The sequence below is a fragment of the Ailuropoda melanoleuca genome, chromosome X (genome assembly GCF_002007445.2).
Source record: "Ailuropoda melanoleuca isolate Jingjing chromosome X, ASM200744v2, whole genome shotgun sequence".
NCBI lineage: Eukaryota > Metazoa > Chordata > Mammalia > Carnivora > Ursidae > Ailuropoda > Ailuropoda melanoleuca.
Genome location: NC_048238.1, coordinates 5,311,605 through 5,335,179, shown reverse-complemented (window position 1 = coordinate 5,335,179; position 23,575 = coordinate 5,311,605). Strand labels below are relative to the sequence as shown.

At 43.3% G+C, this 23,575-nt stretch overlaps 1 long non-coding RNA gene across 4 annotated transcripts in view; it reads right to left on the bottom strand.

Moving 5' to 3' along the window:
- The window catches only part of LOC109491041, a 557,171-nt gene that overhangs the window by 397,401 nt on the left and 136,195 nt on the right, over positions 1-23,575 (bottom strand). Inside the window, exon 2 of one of the 4 annotated variants that reach the window (XR_004622478.1) lies at positions 10,432-11,058. The exons of the other annotated variants lie outside the window; for them this stretch is intronic. This is a non-coding gene — a long non-coding RNA (uncharacterized LOC109491041). The remainder of the gene's footprint in view (positions 1-10,431; positions 11,059-23,575) is intronic. 4 annotated transcript variants of the gene reach the window in all.

The window sequence follows — 23,575 nt, the reverse complement described above, 5'->3', positions numbered from 1 at the left end:
GAGCCTGCTTCTTCCTCTCCCACTCCCCCTGCTTGTGTTCCCTCTCTCGCTGGCTGTCTCTATCTCTGTCAAATAAATAAATAAAATCTTTAAAAGAAAATGTTCCATTGACAAGACGCAGACAATCCTAAGCCTGCTGCATTAAATCCAAATATATGCCATCTCTCTCTGAATAAGACTATGCATTATCAATAATTCTGCATTCTCTGAGCATTTTCAAATGCTTTCTTATTGGGATTACAGTTAAAATACATACTTCCAACCCACCTAAATAATATAGGGGAAAACATATAGGAACACATGTTTATAATTTTCTAACGTAAGGACAAAATGCAATTAATGATAACCATTTCAATGCCCAAAATTAACTTCTTAATTCCAAAACTAAAGTTACAACCAAAATAAATTTTGAAATAGAGTTAGAAGTCTTAAATTCTGAAGGAGTCTGAAATGAAAATATGCATTTTTTAAAAAATACGCATCTTGATGATTTGCAGAATTTATTAAAATAATGTTTTGGGTATTTTTAAAAAGTTTCACCTTATTTTTAACCTAATGAAAAATAAACAACTTGATTTTACTTTCTCTGTGAAAAGATATGGAGAGAGTTTTGTTCTGTTAAATAGGAAACAATTTTTATTAAGAAAACTCCAAAATCATGTTTCCTTTATGGATGTAAGGCAAAATATTTAAACCTGACCTTTGCCTCTCGCTACATAAGTGCTGCACTGACAGATTCAATTGAGTGTTAAGATCTGGTACAGCACTGACAGAATGTTAGGCATTTCATTCCATGTTGACCTGCACCATTTTGATTTTTTTCTTCCTAATAATGAAGTTCCAATAAAATAGCCAGCTAAGTAAATGCCATGTCAGTGTTCCAGGCTGATGGATTACAGTCAATAATTCTGGTTAATGGGGCACTACAATGATGAGTGGAGAGGCCTAGGGTTTAGGGATGGTTTGGTGATGACTTCTCAAGGGAGAAATGCAAGGAGAAGCATTCAGGAGTAAGTAGTCGCCCCATCACATCAACAAGTGCATGGACATATGCAGTCAACAGGGCGGAGGTAAAGAATGGAGAGGAAAACTTTGCTAGGGCACCCCTGGAGTGCGGCATCAACCTGGGCCTCTCCCAACGAGGGCAAGCTAAGGCTTCTCTTCCTTTCCTCAACTAACTGCACTTAGGTTTTGCTCATCTGAGGTTCCCTCATCAGTATACAGCCAACACACCAAGTTTAATTAACCCCTTCTAGAGAGCACGGTTTCCTATTAGCATTAAATGTTATCTATAAAAACTGACTTTGGGGAGAAATTAAGAATTCTTTCCCTTCCTAGACTGGTGTAATTAGAACAGGAACGATGGGCATGTTTTGCATGAATTTCATCCCGGTTAAGAGCAAGAAACTAACAACACTGATACTTGCTGATATAAAATTCAATAATGGTTTTAATTATAACTCTTAAGGTTTTTACCTCTTCCAGAAATAAACATAAAAGTAACAAGTCAACATATATAATCTTCCTGTTTAAATCTTAATTAGAAAAAAAATGCCCTACGAAGCTATTTTAGACACTTGAAGAACCATAGGTTTCTTTTAACTTCTTGGCTTCCCTTATTCTGACATCAAATTGCATGTAATTGTCCCCGCAAGTGTGTGCATGGGACTCCTATAAAGACGACTGAATTCATTAATTGCTAGATATTTCTCTTTTAATTGAATTTGTCCCTAAGTTTGAATGCATAGCCCCGGAGCAGCACTGGAAGTAGCAGAAAGAAATTACAGACTTTGTCATTTCCATCTAAATTAATACGTTCCTCAGGCGACCAGAGGCTCAGTGGTGCCTGGCCTCTCCTCAGTACTGATAAGCCAGACCACACAGTGAATACGGTGTTCCTTACTGGATCCTCCCAACATCAGTGTGTTCCTTTCTCTCCTCCTCCCCAAACTGATCTATTAGCTGGATTTGGTATTATGTTCTGCTTCTCCATTTTAATTCAGTCACAATCTGCATTTTAAACTGTTCTGTGTTTAATGGGGTTGTAAGCAAATGCGAGATGTGCTCCGCACAGCGCGGCAGTTCTGTACACCAGTCAGACTCCGCACGCTCAGTTTCTGTGCGGACCTTGATCACACAGCATCCATCCGCTGGCTTACAGGAGTAACCGTCCTGCACCCACGCTGATAAAACGCCGTCGTGCCAGGACCTCACAAGGCCCTCTGGGACTTCAAGGTCACAAAGCAGCAGGTGGCATTTGCTGCCTTCTCACCTCCTTCAGCAGACACTTGGTGAATGGCCTCCAGGGGAAAACCAGGCCCCAGCATTGCTGGTACGAGCTACAGCCAGGGGCTCTACTCAGTGGCAGTATTTGCTATCCTCCATTGCCTTAACCCTTCATACAACCAAAAACTGCCTTTCCTGGTCCTTTTCTGAATTCTGCAGACAGGATAAGGCCCTCTGCCCCCCAAGATATCCCCATCTCAATTCCCAGATCCCGTGAATCTGTTACTTTCATGGCAAAGGGCACTTTGCTAATGTGATTATGTTTGGGGCTTTGAGATGGAAGAGTATCCTGCATTATCCCTTTGGGCCAATGTAACCCCAAGTGTCTACCAGTGAATGAGGGAGGCAGGACGGGGTCAAAGAGAGAGACTGGAGGAGGCAAGGCTGCCAGCTCTGAAGGAGGAGGAAGGGGCCACGGGACCAGGAATGCACGCAGCACCTAGAAGCACAAGACAAGGAAACACATTCTCCCCTGAAGCCTCCAGAAGGGGCACAGCTCTGCTAACCCTCTGATTTTTAGCTATGTTTCACCTTGTAGGAATTCTGACCCCCAGAACAGTAAGATAATAAATCAGGATTGTTCTGAGCCACCAAGGTGGTAGTAACTCTTTCCATTAGCAATACAAAACTCATCCACTGGGCCCCCTGTATTGCACAGTGACAGAGCGGGACACGTGTGGCTTTCCAAAAAAGTCCTCTGTGATTGTAATGAAGCCTCAAGCGTTCACTGGACATTAAATTTCACTGAATGAGATGAAAGGCAGGATTTCAGAAGAGACAGGAGTTCCGTTCCTGTAAACACCTTAATACAGGTTTTACAATCAGATCCAAAAGTTTTGAACCCACGTCCAAACCTCAAGTGTGAGAACTGAGAACTATCTCTGTTTCTATTTCTTTGAGGAATTACCTGTCACCAAAGAACACATTTCTGCTGCTAGTTTCTGATTTACCAACTCTACATAATGATGTCCTGTTATGATATGAAATTTACTTACATTACAATCTCTCTCTTTTCCCCTTACCCCATTATTTTTAATCATGATATCACTGAATACGCTTTCTCTATTAGTGACAGCTATGGGAGGAATTGTGCGCCCCCAAAATTCATTGCTGGAGCCCTAACCCCCATTCCCTAAGAATGTAACCTCTATTTGGAGACTGGGTCATATAGAAGTAATCGAGTTGAATGCAGTCATTAGGGTGGACCTTCACCCCATATAACCGGAATCCTTACAAAAAGGGGAAATTTGGGCAGGACACAGACGTGCATAAGGGAAGATGATAGGAAGGAAGAATGCCATATGCAGATGAAAGCAGGGAGCAGAGTGATGTTCCTACAGGCCAAGTCATGCCAAAGACTGCCAGCAAACCAGAAGCCGGGTGAGACCCATGGAAGAGTTTATTTTATCAGTTACTAAAATAAATACCAGCAGCTGTTTTTATAATTAAACACGGAGTATCTACAGTAGTTTTCTGTTACTTCCTCTGCCACTTTTCCATTGGTTAAAAATTGTGGCCCCTCCTAATCCCTGAGTCTTCTCTATAAATTCCTTATGGGATATCGATAGATACGTAAAATGAGGACCCTCAGAATCCCACGCCCTTTATCGATATTCCTTATGGCCATTCAGAAATCATCTCTACCTGAATAACAGACCACACATATTACAAATTTAGAAAGCCAAGTTACCGTGCTAAATATTTTACATACATGATTTATTAAAGCCCCACAGGGTAATGACAATTATTATCCCCATTTTATATCTGTCCTCCAGTGCAGAGAAATGAAGACACACAGCCCTGTGGGGCGGACTGAGGATTCTCTACCAGACAGCCGGCCTCTGCACTCCAAACCTTAGCCAACACTCTAGAGAAGGCCTCCAGCCTTGTGCAGGGATGAATGTAGTTATTTTTACGAGGTCATTAGTGTTACTCCTGTTTCACAGGGAGGACAGGGGAATCCAGAGTGTCTGGGCAAGTTGGCCCAGATCCCCCAAGCAGGAAATGGCAGAACTGGGATTCAGATGCTATTCAACTACAGAGCCCAGGGCCCCGACTTCATGTCTCCCATCTCTTGCCCTTTCTGTCTTGCCTGCGTCTGGACAGGGTTTTTTCCTCTTCCTGAGGCGCAGCGGGAACCTCCTGCTTTCCAGTGTCCCCCCCCAGTGCCTCTCCCATAGTGTCCTTCTGCTCTGGGTCGTGCCCACAGACTCATCATGCTTCCGAGGCCCTCCCTGCAACAGTGGGTTTCTCTCTGCGAGGAATCCTTGTAGCCAACACTTCCCGTTTGCCCCTCTACTTTGGCGTCCAGCTCTTTTTCTGCCTCGACTGCTTTGCTGCCCCTGGGCCTTACCTTCCACCCAAAGACTGGTCTTGAGGGTGAAAGAGTGAGGAGAAGGGGAGATGGGGCCAGCACCTGGCTCTTCTCCTCAAGTGCATCAATTAGCAGCAAGCCTCAAACGACAGTGGTTTACAGGCATGGGACCAAGGTCCCCAGTTTCTCTGGCGAGACTCTGTTGCCACAGACAATGCCATCATGCGAAATGAAGCTAATTACTACGACGGTTACCAGGTTATAGTCGATTAGTAGGAGATTATGCAAAAAGGGGATTGTGGTGCCTTTGCCTAGTATTTTTTAAGATTAATTTTAATACTAGTTGAAAGTGTGATCAAAGAAGATCTAGCTTTCTCCAAGCAGAACGGTACTTTATTTCTAATCTACTATTATTAGGTCCCGTTTGATGTTTCATACTCATCAGCGAAATTCATTAGACTCCAAAAGCACTTGCAGTACTCGGTTGACTTGAGTCAGAAATCTCCTGCGTTCATACAGCATGAGTCACGGCACCCCAGTTTGTTGGCATCTTTCTCAATCCTTTCACCCAAGGAATGTTCGTACAAACTCTCCTTATGAAGCCCTTCAGTGATTTCACTCAAGTTCTAAAAAAGGTTTTTTGAATCTCTTTGGCTTGCTGCTAAGAATCCCCACTTTAATTTTAAGAAATACTTTCTTAACCTATCCATAGTTGAGCCAAGCTTTAAAAAATGACATTTAAGTGAAATAAAAATCAAGGAATTTTTTTTAAAGAAACAATTAAAATTCTTGAAATCTAACAGACTCTGGGATTCAGCTTTAGAATTCTAAAAGCGATAGGGAGATGTATGAATCTACGGTTTGACGGAGATTTGTAATTTATAATTCTGTCAATCACTTACAAGGAGAAATATGGTAAAGGTCTTTTGCTGAAGCCACACATCCTGGCTCTCCTGTTTGCGCAGTAATGGGTAGCCTGGCCCCACCTCTCTGCCAGGTTTAATTGGCTGGAGTGGATTGAGATGGATTAGAAATAAAGGACTGTTCTGCCTGAGAAAGCTAGATCTTCTTTGGTCACACTTTCAACTAGTCTTAAAATTAATTTTAAAAAATACTAGGCAATGCTAAGTGAAATAAGTCAAGCAGAGAAAGACAATTATCATATGATTTCTCTCATCTATGGAACATAAGAACTAGGATGATCGGTAGGGGAAGAAAGGGATAAAGAAAAGGGGGGTAATCAGAAGGGGGAATGAAACATGAGAGACTGTGGACTATGAGAAACAAACTGAAGACTTCAGAGGAGAGGGGGTGGGGGAATGGGATAGACTGGTGATGGGTAGTAAGGAGGGCACGTATTGCATGGTGCACTGGGTGTTATACGCAACTAATGAAGCATCGAGCTTTACATCGGAATCCGGGGATGTACTGTATGGTGATTAACATAATATAATAAAAAAAATCATTAAAGATAAAAAAAAAATACTAGGCAAAGACACCACAATCCCCTTTTCGCAACTTCCAATCAGCCAGAGAGCCAAATAATTAAGGTATTTCTTGTTTTAAATGCAAATTTCATTTTTTTAAACAAGTTATTTCCACTGAAAGTCTCCATCTCCCTGCAGCACCAGACCGTAAGCATTCTTTGTTAATCACAGAATTGAAGAGCTAATTACAGAATCCTACATATTTATACCAACTTTAAATCAGGACTGGAAAATGTGGAAAATATTCTAGCCTAAATTGTTTCGCTTCAGCCTACCCTAGAGGTCCATATTTACCAGGGACCCTGATCTTATTCTCATGTTTACTTTACTTACAACTTTAGAAAAATCTATGAACTACAAACAAAAAGAAAAATAAAAACAACTTTCCCACACTAAACATAACATTGTGAACCTCCAGTGTGGGATTCCAGATCTCTACAATATAAACCACCTCCCATTTTCCCCCCTTGGGCCATAAATAATTTGAGAACATACCTACTTGGTCTTTACAGCGTTCTGAAGAGAAGGAAGACCAAGAACATTTTGAGGTTCTAGACTCAGGTAAGGGAACTGGAAACATTAAGCATTTTTCTGGACACTGCTATGAAATTGTGACCTGTGTTGCTAGGAAAGAGATGTCAGAGGCTTTGCGGTACCTGTATTACCGTGATCAGGCTGCTAGAACAAAATATCATTGACTGTGTGGCTTCAGCAAAAGACCTTTACCTCTCACAGTTCTGGAGGGTGGGAACTCCAAGGTCAAGGTGCTGGCACATTTCGTGGTATCTCTGTCTTCCTCTTCTTATAAAGCCACTAATCCCAGCATTAGGGTCCTGCTCTGTTATCTCATCTATTCAAATACTTCCCAAAGGCCCCAATTCCAAATACTAACACAGTAGGGCTTAGGGCCTCCACACAGGAATAGTGGAATTCAGTCCATGGCAGCACATTAGCAACCCCAGTTTCCAATCAGAAATCAGGAGCTTCAGAACAAGAGAAGGAGGCCAACGCCTGCTCACAGCCTCGGAGAGTTCTGTACAAGAAACCTCAGTGGTCCTTCAGCTTGAAGGGAAGACTCCCCTTGGCCACGAGGGTGCGGAACAAAGCTGCCACTTGCCCAAGAGGATCCCAGAGCGGAGCAGGTTGGAATCAAGTGTGGAATGGGCATCCAGCCTTGGAAAACAAGGAACATAAAGGAAGAAAAACTACCTGGGGCAGTAACACACATTTTAAGCACAGAACAAAGAGAAAGAGACTCTCGTTGATAGGGAAGACCATTCCTCAGGAAGGGCAAAGCACATGAAACTCGGGAGAGAAGACATATGAACTCTGGAACACAAGCATGATGAAAGGAAAGGAGATGGTAGGAATGAACAGAGGCTGAGGTCAAGGGGCACAGAGAGGCAAGCAAGCAGGAAGATGGAGCTCTGCAAATGCAGCTTGGCACCACTGGATGGGACATATGAGGAAGGAGCACACAAGAATGCAGGCGGGCAGGCACCGGGCTCCAGACTTGTGGGAACGAAGGGGATGGAATGCAAAAGCAGAATTAAAGGCATACGTCACACACACACACACACACAAAAAGAAGTTTCTAGAAAGTTTAGCATTCCAGAGCATCAAGACCAGGTTTCACTACTTGGAAATCATTTACATCATGAATGGTATCATCGGTACTTGGAGACAGTGGGTTTCCTGGGGCCAAGAGAATAAAATACCTGGTTATTCTCTACCCGTCACCTCTTGGTCTTACTGAACCGGCCAATGTCTGCCTCCAGAATGTTCTGTTTCCTAAACATTGCACAAGCAATGCCAAGTTTGTAGCATCATCTGACCCAACTCACTTTCATGCTCAAGGTGTCTCATTACTCATTTACTTGGCTTTCTCCTTGACTGCCTCGCTTCTGCTTTTCAGAGACACCGCGTGCTCATCACCTGCCGCGTCTCTCAAGAGCACCTTGGATTTTTTCAGAGAAAAGGAGCTCAATTAAGCTAATGAATATAAACAAATATGCTTCTCAGATTCTGAAATGAAGCAAAAGCATCTTCCAGACCTGCCCAGTTGTGCCATTAAAGACTGTGCTACAGTTTTTTACATCTGCAATATGTATACCCATCCTCGTAGAAAGATTCTACTGAGGTAGAAAGTAAGATTGCAGCTTTATGATTTGAAAAATAACAAGGTTCTCCAGCATAGTAATATGTATTGTAGCTTCTGCCACGTTCTCAGAAACAGCAGCTCGCCCACCTGCTGCTTTGCTGACAGACGCGTCATGTTACCCCTAGAGTCCTTGGAGGAATGTTTTTGAATCGCCTTACGCACGATCCTGGATGTCTGCAATGTCTCACCCTTCTAATTATTTAAAAAGAGAGAAAAATGGTTTCAAAACCTCTCAGAATCAAGTTTTACTGATGTTTTCCCCAGCATGGTCTACTTAGGTCAAGTTCACCCTTCCCATGTAAATACTGAGATTTGGACTAGTCTAGAAGTTAATGTTTAGAGAAGCACATTAATGATGTAGGTCTTGCAGGACTGAACGGTCCTCCGGTGATCGGACACTATGAACCGCAGTGTAGCAATGACACCGAACAGAAAGGCACCTGATACAAAAAGGACTCTGGTCTAGTTTATTTCATAAATAATTGTTTCAGGAAGAAATGCTCTGTCCCTGTTTGTTATTTTATTTATCATTTCCTTAATCACAACTTTATATTTAATCAGTTCAACATTTATCAGTTAGAGGGAAGAATAGGAAAATTGGGATTTTGCATATCTACCTCTCTGGATTTTAATAGTTCTCTTCACATAAAGAATTCTTACAGGCATACCATGGATGAACTTGGTCAAGATAAAACTTACAACAATGTACACCATAAGATGTGACTTTTTTTTCCAGTGATGCATACGGTGTTCATGGATCTGACTGATTCTTAAAATGACATGTATAAAACATCATCAGAGGACTGAGGTAGGACCAAACTGGAAATGGAATCTTGTTTCCATACTCGTTAAGTTTGCTCTCAAACTGTTAAAATGCTCCAGGCACTGACATCTACCACTATGATCCTTCCTTACGGTAGTGGGAAATTGCTCATCAGCTGCCCCCCTACCCGCCACCATGACTTCCTTGATCTTTATCATACTAAAACGTGAAATACTTGTACAGCAGACAAGCAAGCAAAAGACTGCCAAAAGATTCAGTTAGGAAGCCAACGGGATGATGGAAAACCTTTTCTATTTTTAACTTTATATTAACTTGTAATTTTCAGGAGCCATCTGAGATAACATTTTTTTCCTAAACCAATCCTAATATTTGAATGATAAAAGGTTTATTTTGAAAAAAAACTATAACTGGCAAAATAGGAATTGGCTCCAGCCAATTTTGCTCTGAGATGAGTTTGGAAAAATGTTCTAGAACGTAAACGTTTTAACTGCAACTTGGCAATGATGTATGTACAAATGGACACATACAATGACTTGTGAGGGGTAGGTTAGGTATTTTTTTAAATACACATCTCCATCTACGTGCAGTACTTACACAGGCTCAGACACACGCGCCCCCCCCACAACCCCCAATGCTGTTAGATATGCCTGCTCAAAACGGACTTCAGAGCATTCGGCCTCCCAATCCAACATGCCCCACACGTTCCCACTTCATGAAGAGTAAATCCTGACAGCCTCATCACTGCATTCAAAGTTGTCCCCAGCCAGATTTTGGTCACTGCTCCAACCCCATGATCCACTGCCTGATGGCACACTAGCCCCCTTCCTTCCAAAGACCCTTCCTCCATCTTCAACCACAGCCTTGCCTCTCCCTGGAACGCCCTTCACTGTCCTCTGCCAACATCCACGTCTCCTTCAAGGCTGAGCTCAAATATTATCTCTTTTATTAAGCCTTCCTGAAATCCCTTCCCATGGTCGGAATTAATTAGCTCTGCCTCTGTGTTCAACAGAATTATAAATTTACTTCTATAATAACTTGCAGAGCCTAACTCTATTCCGTGTCACAGGTTGTCAGTCAGCCGTGACCTCTGAAGACAGGAATCATTTCTTATTTGGTTATGGATCTCATTCTCCTGAGGCCAGAATCCACAGGAGCAGAGTGCAGAAGTGCTGGGGGAAAGCTGGCACCTATCCCCGAAAGCAAAGGTCCACAAAGGGGCCCTGCGATGCTACGTACTACAGCTGGCTTGTCCCTATGGGAGGCTGTTCTGATCGCCTCCCAGCCACGCTCCCGGAGAAGGAGGGACCCTCCAGGCAGACCGGTGTATGGTGGCTGAACTTACAGCACCCTGCAGCAAACACAGGAGGTCCACGGCACTTTCTGAGTCATATACACTCACGTTCTCGAGGAGGAGATCACGGCACAGACCCACACTGGGAGCGCCCTTGGGAGCAGAGTGAACCAGCGGGGGCCTGGGAAGCCAGCTTGGTAGTGAGAAGTTGGTGAAGAGTGCTCCCTTCACAGGGAGGATGTGACTGTCTTGTGTGAACAAGTCTGCAGGTTTGCAGGGAGGTGAAGCCCGTTATGCTGAACACCACTGAGATGAAGCTCCTTCAGCTGGGCAGGGAGACCTTCTTGCTGGATGAGGGACATTTCTGGTAGGGAGGGGACTCACACAACTTTAGGGTCCCATGAGGCTTCAAGATGTCAAGGCAGTACTTGAAATTTTAGGTACGACAATACAGAGTCTAGCAAATTCTCTTTTCTCTTGTTCTGAAGTTGTGATCAGCTTCTAGGCAGGTGGCTCTGTCTAGACCAATGTTTGCAGACACTGTTTAACAAAAGTTTTAAGGGGTGCCCGGTGGCTCAGTCAGTTAAGCGTCTGACTCTGGATTTTGGCTCAGGTCATTATCTTGAGGTCCTGGGATTGAACCCTGTGTCGGGCTCCCCACTCAGTGGGGAGTCTGCTTGTCCTCCTCTCCCTGTCCCTCCTCCTGCTGGCTTGCTCTCTCAGAAATACGTAAGTCTGTAAAAGTAATAAAAAATAAAAGTTTTGAAATTAATCAAAATCAGGGGGCATCTCTGAAAATCCCCACCACTACACCATGTGCTGGAGTTCCGTTTCGCTTGCTTTATGCTTTATTCCTTGCTAGCAATGGTAATCTGGAAATTGAGCTACCCTATGATCCAGCAATTGCACTACTGGGTATTTACTCCAAAGATACAGACGTACTGAAGAGATGGGCCATATGCACCCCAATGTTCATAGCAGCATTGTCCACAATAGCTAAATCGTGGAAGGAGCCGAGATGCCCTTCAACAGATGACTGGATTCAGAAGATGTGGTCCATATATACAATGGAATATTACTCAGCCATCAAAAAGAACGATTTCTCAACATTGCTGCAACATGGACGGCACTGGAGGAGATAATGCTAAGCGAAATAAGTCAAGCAGAGAAAAACAATTATCGTATGGTTTCACTCATTTATGGAACATAAGAAGTAGGAAGAGCGGTAGGAGAAGAAAGGGGAGGTAAACAGAAGGGGGAATGAACCATGCTCATTTGGCATCCTACACGGACGTTAACCGCAGTCCACGCCGAGCAGCAGCGCTGTGTGCGCTGGTCAGGTAACACCCAGCAGCTCTCTTGCGCTGGCCTGCGTCTAGTTTCCCCAACGTCCGGGGGGGTTGGGGTGGCAGGGTAGTGAACGCTCTGTTTCATTCCTTTCCCAAAAGCCCTAGAAGATGCTGGAATGTGGAAGGAGCATGGGCCGGGAGTGTGGTGGGAATCGGGTTGGTCACAAGTCTGATTTCTGCCTGTACATAACAGGCTGCTGTGCTGGTCACCTGTACACATTCCTTGCAAACCCTTGTGAAAACCTTGGCCAGCGCAATGGGGCAGAGAGAGGTGCTGCACTAGAATTAAAATAGTAGCCCTCTTTTGCTTAGTGTAACAATCAACACATCGGTACAGAAATATTCAGTATCTAGAGGTTACACTTCTGCAAAGACACTGTGAGTTTATTTAGCTGATGCAGGACTGGTGTCGAATTTCTGAATGCGGTGAAGGAGAGAGCCTTTTCTTTAGGCCTCTGACGGCCTACATATGTTGAACCGAGAATCACAAACAGATGGTGGACAGGATCCTTACTGAAGATTTGCAGACCGTCTCTGAATGGCTATAGGCATTGCCGCGGAAGGCCTCAACAAAGAGAACGTTTAGAGTATGAGGTAAAATGAAAACCTAGTTGTATCTTAGGTTCCGACGTTAACCATGGAGCCCGGTTAAAACTACTGACCTGTACATGTGGAAAACAGAGTCATTACACTGAAGGAACGAGGCAATGTGCAAGGATTTCTGGTTTCTGACATATCTGATATCCTGACCAATTCACATACAGGCTGCCTGACCAACAACGAGTTCCAAGTCTGGAAAATCTAGCAGAATCTAAAACCAAACCAATCAATGCAGACCTGTCTGCTTCAATCACTGTTGGTTGTGAGCTTGTATCCAAATGAAGGATGTGTTTGAAACCGTATAATTTTCATAATGCTTTTGGTGTTTTCTTTGTCAAACTTGGATTTTATTTTTCACCCTGAACTTAATACAGATCAAATTCAAATCAAGCCAAATTCAGTGCATGTTAAAAGCCCTTCATACACACAATCTGGCTTCTCCCTGACACCAACACACACAAACAGAGACACACACACACACTCCCAAATGGGATGTATAAAAAGTAATGATAGGGCACCTGGGTGACTCAAGTTAGGCATCTGCCTTCGGCTCAGGTCATGATCCCAGGGGTCCTGGGATCAAGCCCTGCAACAGGATCCCTGCTCAGCAGGGAGTCTGCATGTCTCTCTCTCTTCCTCTGCTGCTCCCCCTGCTTGTGCTCTTTCCCTCTCTCTGTCAAGTAAATAAATGTTTAAAAAAAAGTAATTAATTTCTTAAAAAGACAGGTAGTATGGATAAGCGGTTTTATTATATTCACCAAAAAACAATTAAATTTGGAAGTAAAATACACTTAAGTTTATATTTGTTCAGCAAAGATTTACTGATCATCCAATAGTGGGGGTTAAGAAGATCTACTAAATAAAAGTTTAAAAAAAATTTACTTAAGCAATCTCTGCACCCACCGTGGAGCTCAAACTCATGATCGTGAGATCAAGAGTCGTATGCTCTTCCTACTGAGCCAGCCAGGCACCCTGGGGACCTACTAAATTAACATCAACTTTTTCTCACCTCAATTTGAAAGCAATTAAGACATAGAGAAGTCAGGCAGTTGGAAATAAAAATACACAATGTGTGTCTGATAAAAGCTGGATTGAAAGATACAGGTTAGAAATGCAGAAACTGGATTTCATCCTCGTGAACCTTGCAAACTAGATCTCCAATCACCCTAGGAGGGACAGGGCCCTGTGACACTATGGCGGGGTCAGGCATCCCAGAATGTCTGCTTCTGGAGGGGGGAAAGCGTGCCTCCAATAATGGAGGGGAAGGAGGAACCAAACTTTGAACAAAATATCAAAATTCTAAATAAAGGCAGGATTGCTCTTGGACCTGAGCGCTTATCCTACTCCTGGCCGTGGGCCCTAGTAATGTGTTCAAGTCATACCAACAATTGTTAAAGTAAGAGTTGCGAAAGTGAGATACTTTTTCTGCATTCAGTTCTCATCTCTGTATGTCTTTACTCCTAACTTCTCTCCCATATTATCGTTCATATCAGATAGGACCCTCGTGATGACACCAGGATGGTCTGGATCATCCAGGATCACCTCCCCATCGCAAGGTCCTTAACTTACATCTGCAGTCTCTTCTGCCACAGAGGGTAACATATACACGGATTCTGGGCATTAGGACAGGGACATCTTCGGGGGGCATTACTCTGCCTCCTGGAATATCCCAGCATAGCAATGGCTTCCAGGAAAATCTCTCACTGCCTACAGCGCTGATTCTCTCGGTGACATGACTCAAAGGTTCCAGACCGGCAGCCTTCTCTCTCTACGACAACGTTCAATGGGTCCCCTGCACTGCAGGTATGTCTGATGTGCAAGAGAAATAACGTTTGAAATAGATAGAAGCTAGTCTGGGGAAATGTCTTCCAATTTTATGGCATGTCTATGAAAGAAATTTGCTAGGTATTTTCCTAGATTTGACACAACCCCAGGAATTTAAATCACATCCCACTGAGTTCCAACACTTAGGGCCATTCTGTGAGCTTAAACGATATTCACACCAAAGCCAACTTAGTCCACATGTTGCTAAGAGACTCCTAGGGACCTGAATACATGAATCTGAGAGATCTGCCTTCCATCCTTTCCTCAGGTGACAGCAGTTAAGAAAACCCGAAATGCAACCGAACTGGCTGCAGACATTCCCCTTCTGCCAACATCACCTTGGTATTCACCATGTTTAATGCTTGAACTCCACACGCCTATGTTCCCTGCCCCCGCATGCATGGAACTTAGGTGCAATTTAAAGTCCTGGCACGAAACCATGAAACCTGGACTATAAAACAAATTAAAAAAAAAAAAAAGGCAAATGATTGCCAATTCCTGCCCCCATAATATTTGAAAATGCTGAATATGAAAATGAAAATAATGTGTTTTCCTGGAATCAAGTCGTTTCTCCAGCTGATGTCTTCCAAGTCCTCAAGCTGCCCAGCTGCTGTGAAGGTTTGTGTGTCCAGGCCTGTGTGATTCCATGTCAGGCCACCTCCACCCACACCCTGTGGCCCATATTTGCTGAGTCCCATACAACCTTGCTTAGCTGGCATCCTTCTTGAGACTGGTTTTAACTTAAGGTAACCTATTACTATCAAAACATTTTCTTGTCTATCATTAATATGTTCAGAACTGGATTGATTCACCAAAGGGAAAATTTTGAAGTTTTTCAAGAAATTTCAAATTTTCTAGCAAAGCCACTTGGTAATCCCAAGGACAGAAGCCTTGAGCCCAACCCCCACTTGAAGCTTCAATAACTTACTGTCGATATGGGTCCCAAATTCAAACCAATGTCTATTTCTCAAGGTTCCCCCAAGAAGGGCCTGAGTTTAGTATTTGGGCTTTCTCAAATGATTCTTTTTTTTTTTTCTTCAAAGTAGGCAGACACATGGCTAAATATCACTTTTACTACTGATAAATGCTACAACAGAGGTATTTGATGTTTATCAACAATAGGCTAAAACCAAATCCTAGATGATTTCTTTTTTCCCATTCAGCAAACAGCAGTGCTAAATGATTCCAGGGCCCCTCCTATCATATGGGATTGAGATTACAGAGGATCAGACAAGAATGTATGATCTCACTTGGGGGGGGGGCTGCCTCCTAGGAGGGAAGAAAAAGAGGTATGTACCCCCAATTCCTTTTCCCAAACTCACAGGAGTACCTAATTCCTTTTCCCTAGGGGAGGAGGGAGTGAGGGACAGAGAGACCAGGAGTGTTGTGCGAACAGATGTTCTTCCTTGAGTACATGTGAAGAGTAGAAAGGAAACTCGATTCTCGCATCAACGCCTCCTTTGTGCCTGGAACTCTTCCAGGCACTCACAAACGGATTCTACTTTTTACTGTTTACACATGCAAGTTATTAACATCCATCTCGAAATGTCAAGATAGCATGGAGAATTTCCAAAATCAAAAAGCACAGTCAAAAATAAGTCTGTGCTCCCATTGTTACAAGACTGTGTCCAAAATAAACTAAATAACCCATAAATTCACATCATAGAGTCAGTCGGGAACATACAAGAAAGAAGACTAGCCAAACTGGCTACAGAGCCACCATAATGACCTTTGAAATAAATATTATGGTCAATTCTTCAGAACTTTAGACGGGAAAAAGAAAAAAAATATACTCCCAATCCCAGAATTCAAAAAGAAGAAAAGCAGTACCCTTTTCTTATCGCATAAATAAATTATTCCCTTTGGAAAAAACTGAAAAGTTGCATTTTTCATTTAGGAAATATTTGCCTTTTTGGATAATGTCAGTTACCACAAAGTAATTTGATGATGATAAATTCCTCTTACGACTCATCTTTAAAATTACTTGAAATTCACATTGGAAATCATATGTCCACGGCTACTTTTTATTTCAATTACCATAAGTAAAAATATTCTACAGCATTTCAAGAGGAGAGACTTGACAAATCTGAAACTCAGGCAGGGCTCTTCTTCTCAAACTTGTTAAGAGATAAACGATCTCCCCACTTTCCCTACTTTCCCCAAAGCAATCCAAGCATCTCAGCACAGTTCATCAGGAATGGGGTATTTCTACACAGAGACTTCATAGAAATGCTCCCCGAAACCAAACTAGTTGTGTCTGTGCATTTACGCATCAACCAAACCATTCCTGAGGGCAAGACTGTTACACTCTGGCCATCAACTCACAGGCTTTTTTGGGTAGCTTGTTGCCGACCATTTGAAACTCACTCTTAAACCTTCCATTCCTTTTCTGTTCTACAACTGGCCTCTGATTGTTTGGCCACAAGTACTGGCTTGTTTCAACACGCTTCCAAAGCTGCCCTGGCATGATAGCTCAAATATAAATGGATCCAGCTACTTTAAAGGTCAACAACATTTGATGGGATCAGCAAGATTTTTCCAACTCTTGCCAACAACTGGTCCAGTATTCTACAATAACTTTCTTTACGATGCCTGTATTTCATAGCATTTATTGAGCACACAGCAAGTTAGCCTATGAGAAGTTAGGAATGCTATCAAATACGGAAACCGGTACAAGTACGGTGCAGGGTAACAGCCACCAACATGGCACCGGCTGATTGTTTTGGTAACAGGACAACAAAGAAACTCATATACTAAGGTAGAAAGCTGAGGACCTTGGACAAACCTTGGAAATAGTTGGTAAATGTGTCACACAGGGTAAGTTAAAAGGTGGAGTATGTTGTGATTTTCGCAGGAAGTGAATGGAAAAGACAGAAGGTTCTTATGTTCACACTAACTGCTTTTATTAAAGCATTACAGAAAAAGAAGATTAACTGGGGCCATAATTGGCCAATTTGCAAGCAGAGAACGTAAGGAAATAGGGAGGTCAGAGATTGGGGTTATTAAGAAAAAGAAAATTGTGTCTGTTCACCAGCAGGAGTTACAAATGTTGCTCAAAGCCTCCCTCAGAGGCCATGTTAAGCCATTTCAGGCAAATAAAGAAATCAAGCCTTAAGGCAATGATCTGATTCAGGATGTCACCTAATTTATTAGATGACCTCATGGTAGCCAGAATGAAGATGAGAAAGTTTTGTGTTAAACTTCTCTTTTTCTTCTTTTCTTCATTGATCCCTTCTTAGTCAAATACCTCATACTGAAGACTTGAAACCTTTCTCCAGAAAAGAGCTTTGGGAAAAACAACAAGGACGTGAATCTAGCGGGTAGTCAATCAGTTGGAAAACTACTATGTTTTTGAGGAATTTCTGTTTAATGAAACCACAGTAAGATTTCATGACCGCTATGTATCTCCTCGTCTTTCTTCCCTTCTTCTGAATGGAAGGTATCCACGTCAGCCTTGTTATTTCACTGACATTTTACATGCGAGCGGGCACGGAAGTCGGTCTGAATGTTTAAATTAAAAAGTGTGTGACCAGGAGCCTCACCTGGACCTCAAGAAGAAAACTGGATCTCTCTCAAGACCCTGTATTTTCAGCTGGATTCTCTCACCACGCGGGACTTGTGATTATCTCTTAAAATGGAGTCCAGGTATTTCTACGTGTGCAAATTAAGCGATATGAATCTATTTATGTGCTTGGAGACCGACTGGACTTTGGGTGACTTCTGGGTATTTCCCTAATTTTTTCCTCTTTTTTTTTGTTTTGTTTTGTTTTGTTCTGTGATTAAAGTCACTGCACACTTTATTCCTGGTCTCTCGGTTCAGCTGCAGTCTGTATCTACTTTTCAGAAGGGGGAGTAGACGGAATTATCGTATGGAACTTCCAGGTCCTCGTGGGTGCTTATGCTGAACTCTCTCTCTTTTCTCTCTTGCTGGCTAAAATCTGGGACACACAGGATTGCATTAAGAGCCATGGGAGGAGGGTGAGAGTCTCCCGCCCCCCTGGGGTCCTTCTTGGATGATCCTTCGCAGCCAGATGTACCTTTACACTCTGGACCCGGTAAGAGAGAAATGCACATCTGCCTTTTTGACCCATTGTGATATGCTTTCCCTTTGTTATAGCTACTTAGCTTTTATCTTAATATAGCAATCATCAGGAAAGGTGCTAAAAGAGCCAACAGTCCCCACACTGGAAAATTGGATCTTTACAAAAGGACTTGTTAATTGCCACTGGCTCTGGTCTTCTTTGTCCATTACTATCAGTGGAAAGAGCCCCAGATGGCTCCAGCCATTCTTGCCGTCACTTCAAACGGATCACTGAGGTAAGCCTCCTGCAGCCTTAGTAAAACACAGATCCCTCTGAAGGAAAAGTACATTCACTCTGCTCCTGCCATTCTGTCCTATTTAAGGGATGGCCAGCTAAGACGATGAAGCTGCGAGCTTTCCACAGACATGTGGTTCAACTGCCTCCAAATGTTTAGCTGGGGAAGAAAAGTTTTGCCTTCTTTGTATGCTGACTCTCAGCACCATTTGTCAATTCATCAATTTTAGTATCTTCATTAAATATTTATTGTGTTGAAGCTCTTGGGCCACGCAGTGGGGAAAATACCAACCAGCCTGAAAAGATTCCCTGTAACAGACCCTCCAAATGTATGTATACAAATAGGAAAGTACAACACATGGCACCTACCAGGCAGGCCAAAATGTCCAACAGAGGAGGCCTCCTGTGAATCTGAGCTGCCTGAAGGCTACAGGGAGAAGTAGCAGGCTTGAGGGATGACGAGAGCTTTTATATTATGTGAAAAGACTTGTTTTTCCATAGAAGGAAGATGGAGAAAGCAAAAACATCCAGTTATTCCTTAATTCATTCTCCATCTATTTATCAAGCACCTATCCCATGCCAGCAACTGTGGTAGATACTGGACAGAGAGCTTGCCCTCTAGAGGAAGAAAGAAAATATTACCAGACAAAATAATTACATGGTAGGAAAGAAAAGGCCAAGGAGTTATAAATAGCAATGCCATGAGGAGAGACAAAAGTTGATTTAAGGGGCGCCTGGATGGCTCAGTCAGTGAAGTGTCCCACTCTTTTTTTTTTTTAAGATTTTATATATTTATTTGACAGAGAGAGAAAGAGAGAAAGTGCACAAGCAGGGGGAGCGGCAGCAAGAAGGAGAAGCAGGATTCCCGCTGATCAGGGAGCCCAACATGGGGTTCTATCCCAAGACCTGCAGTCTTGACCAGAGCTGAAGGCAGATGCTTAAATGACTGAGCCACCCAGGTGCCCCAAGTGTCTGATTCTTTATTTCAACTCAGGTCATGATCTCAGGGTTGCAAGATCAAGCCCAGTGTCAGGCTCTATGCTGGGCATGGAGCCTGCTAAGATTCTTTCTCTCTCTCTCTCTCAAAAAAAAAAAAAAGTTGATTTAAATAGGGTCCACAAGTTCTCTCAGGAAAGGACATTTCATTTGTGAAATAAAGGATAAAGAGACAATAGCCAGTAGCCATGTGAAGGGGTGGAGGGAAGCATTTCCAGGTAGCGGGAATGCTACCTGCAAAGAACGTTAATAGTCGAAAGGCCCAGTGTGTTTTGATACAAGCCATTTGCAAAGATGTGGATGGAACTAGAGGGTAATATGCTAAGTGAAATAAGTCAATCAGAGAAAGACAATAACCATATGATCTCACTGATATGTGGAATTTGAGAAACAAGGCAGATCATAGGGGAAAAGAGGAAAAAATGAAACAAGAAACCAGAGAACATGACAAACCATAAGAGACTCTTAATCTTAGGCAACTGGAGGTTGCTGGAGTGGAGAGGGGTGGGAGGGATGGGGTGGCTGGGTGATGGACACTGGGCAGGGCATGTGTTGCGGTGAGCACTGCGTTATTGTGTAAGACTGATGAATCACAGACCTGTACCCCTGAAACAAATAATACATTATATATGTTAATGATTTTTAAAAATTATTAAAAAAAAAAAAACCGGGGTGCCTGGGTGGCACAGCGGTTAAGCGTCTGCCTTCGGCTCAGGGCGTGATCCCGGCGTTATGGGATCGAAGCCCCACATCAGGCTCCTCCACTATGAGCCTGCTTCTTCCTCTCCCACTCCCCCTGCTTGTGTTCCCTCTCTCGCTGGCTGTCTTATCTCTGTCGAATAAATAACTAAAATCTTTAAAAAAAAAAAACAACACCAAAAAAACAGAAGACTGTGGTGGGGTTGGTGGGTGGAGTATGAGGGAGAGGCTCTCACGAGGTGACAATGACAAGCAAGAAAGGGCTGCTTCACACAGAACCCTGAGGTCACACTAAAGAATCAGGAGACAATGAATTTGCCTGAGAGGACAGCTTTGGATATGGGAAGGCTGGCACAGGAAGACCACAGCGGTGGCTCCCTGGGGCAGGTAACAGGAATGCTCACAGTGGCCCCATTTTATGGGTCCCTAAAGGCAAAGGCATTTAAATATTACGTGTTACAATATGGGACCAATGGCAGTGCTGAGCCGAGTTGCATGTAGGGAGATCAACCACTGGTAGGTTAGGGATGGAGGTAGGGGGTAGAGCAGGATACGGGCAAAGCTATTGCCAAGTTCCAATGAAAAGACCAAGAAAGGACTAATGGAAATGAACAGAGGGATCACAACAAGATACCCCAAGCGGGAAGACTCGTTGGGACTTGGTGAGTAATTAGCTAAGAGAGGTCAAGGAGAAAAAAGATCAGAAATCATTCCAAATAATTCCAAAATTTCCTACGTAAATCACTGGGAAATAAATGGTGGTTTTTGTACTATTCAGAGAAACACATAGTAGTTAGAAAGAAATAATCACTGTGTAGCAGGAAAAAATCATAATAAAGATGACTTTTTATTCTCCTATCTTAAGGTTTATTGAAGTAATCACAGCTTAAGTAAGACCCATCATGAGGATTCGGAACATGGCCCTCGTTGGTTTGTACAATTACCTTGGCATCCAGTTGTTACCTCGGACTGTTTCAAGGTGATGAAAGACGAAAGGAGATGGGCCAGTACCATGAGTGGCGTGTTTATGTGGGAGAACAACAAATGACCCTGATGCGTGCTGTGGGAGTGCACTCCAGTCGTCTAAGGAGAGAAGTGTGCATCCATGGTGGGGGAATGAATCCACATGGACCCTTTCTTCTAGGACCTGTAGATCATCGCTGCTGGCATGGCGGCTACTGTTACCATTTGTGAAACAGGGGACACGAGTGTCCGGAACCTCCTGGGAAGGATGTCTGCCAGAAGCGTTCCCTGCTCTCTGTCAGCACTACATCCCTTGGCAGTAGGAATCTCGGACAACTGGGCTCAGCCCAACGGAGCCCACCCATCTCTGACGGCACAGCAGAGTTTCCCAGCCACTGGTGGTCAGGTGCTCGGCCTGGCTGAAGGCTCATACAACAAGGGCAGTCAGCAATCGGCCACAGGGATGTGAGATCTGACTTTTGGTAGTGCACCCTGACAGGTGGTTAAGTTTCAGGAGCCACACCTCTCATGCTAATTAAGTAAAACAGCAGGGAAGGAGGGCCACGCCTACAGTTTCTCCACAAAGCGCTGGTCAACCAACATACATCTGTGCCCCACACATGCAATGCTCTGTCTCAGGCAATCACAACTTCCTCTGAGGGTCTGACAAGCAAAGGAGAAGAGCTAGGGCAGAGGCTTTATAGACCACTGCGGACAGTCTCACACTTGCAGGCCACACAGGCGCCCTCCACAAGGACAGCTACGCTAAGTGACATATGCCAGCCACGAAAGGACAAATATTGTATGACTGCACTCGTATGAGGCACACGGAGTGGTCAAATTCAGAGACAGAAAGGAGGATGGTGGCTGTCAGGGGCTAGTGGGAGGAGAGAAAGAGGACTTAGCATTTAATGGGGACAGGGTTTCAGTTTGGCAAGATGGAAAAGTTTTGCAGACGGATGGTGGCGATGGTTACACACAGTGTGAATGTACTTCATGCCACGGAATGTACACTTAAAAATGGGTAAGATGGCAACTTTTACATTATATGTATGTTACCACGATTAGAAGTTTTAATACACACTCACACACCCCCCAAAAAAACTCACACACAAGAAGTTTTCAGTGAACGAATGGATAAAGAAACTGTGGTACATCGGGGCAAGGGGATATTGTTCAGTGCTATAAAGAAATGAGCAGTCATGAAAATCCACAGAGGAACCATAATCGTGTATCACTAAGGGAAAGAAGCCAGGCTGAAAAGGCTACATTCTGTAGGATTCCAACTCCATGACATGCTGGAAAAAACTAAGCCATGGAGACAGTGAAAGATCAGTGGTTGCAGGGGTCAGGGGAAGGAAGGGATGCACAGGTTGGAGCTCAGAGGTTTTTTAGGACAGTGAAAATACGACGTATGATACGACAATGATAGAAACATGTCATTGCAGATTCGTTTAAACCCATAGAACACAGGACATCAAGGGTGAACTGCAATGTAAAGTATGGACTCTGGATGATAATGACGTGTCTATGTAGGTTCCTCAGTGGTAACAAATGTCCCACTCTGGAGGAGGACGCTGCAAGTGGGGCAGGCTGTGCATATATGGGGGCGGGGAGATCCGAGCAAAATCTCTGTATTTTACCCTCAGTTCTGCTGTGAACCCAAAGCTGCTCTAAAAAATAGCCCTAGTAAAGAAAAATACATCAGTGAACAAAATCAACTTCTCCTTGATCTCCAGCACTGACTTAAATTAGCATCTTCGTGTTATGTAGACAGATGCAAATGTAAACTGATTATACGCTCCTTGATCTTTAGCCTCATACAATAAAAGCAAACCAAATTTACAAGTTAAAAGCAAACAGAACCACAAAACCAATAAAATCCAAATTACTGTTAATTTAATGTGACAGAAGCTGCTGTGTTGCTAAACTTGGATGCTTGCTTAGAACATAATCGTGGAGCCAGCTCCAGGTGCAGGTGAACTTGGCATACAAAACTGCCGGGTGATGCGCTCACCTGCAGCGGCCCTCGTCCTGACCACCCGCCTGTGCTTCTCACTTTTTGCAAGAACAAAGTTCATCCAGCACCCCGTGTTGAAACGACTGGGTATTCTTTGGAATAAACACATCATTTATGGACCTAGCCCATCTTTCTTTTTTTCTCACTACTTGAAATATGAAAAGGACCCAGAGAATTAGAAAAACAAAGACCTCACAATGAGCCTCGTATAAAGTGAGCCATCTTCATGATGTTGGGCATGCTTCATTCATTTTTAGATTATCATCATAACGAAGACAAAAAATGAGAAGAAACAATATGGTAGAAAATCAGCCAAATATCAAAAGTGAGTCTGTAGACTCCCAGATGGGATTCAGTAACAGTTGGGTCAGTATTGAACTACCTTCATATTCTTCCTGGAACATGTTCAGGTGGGTTCAAGGCAAAGAAACAGAAAGAGTAGCTGACCCAGGATTCAAATTCAGTTGTTATTTAATCACAGTGTG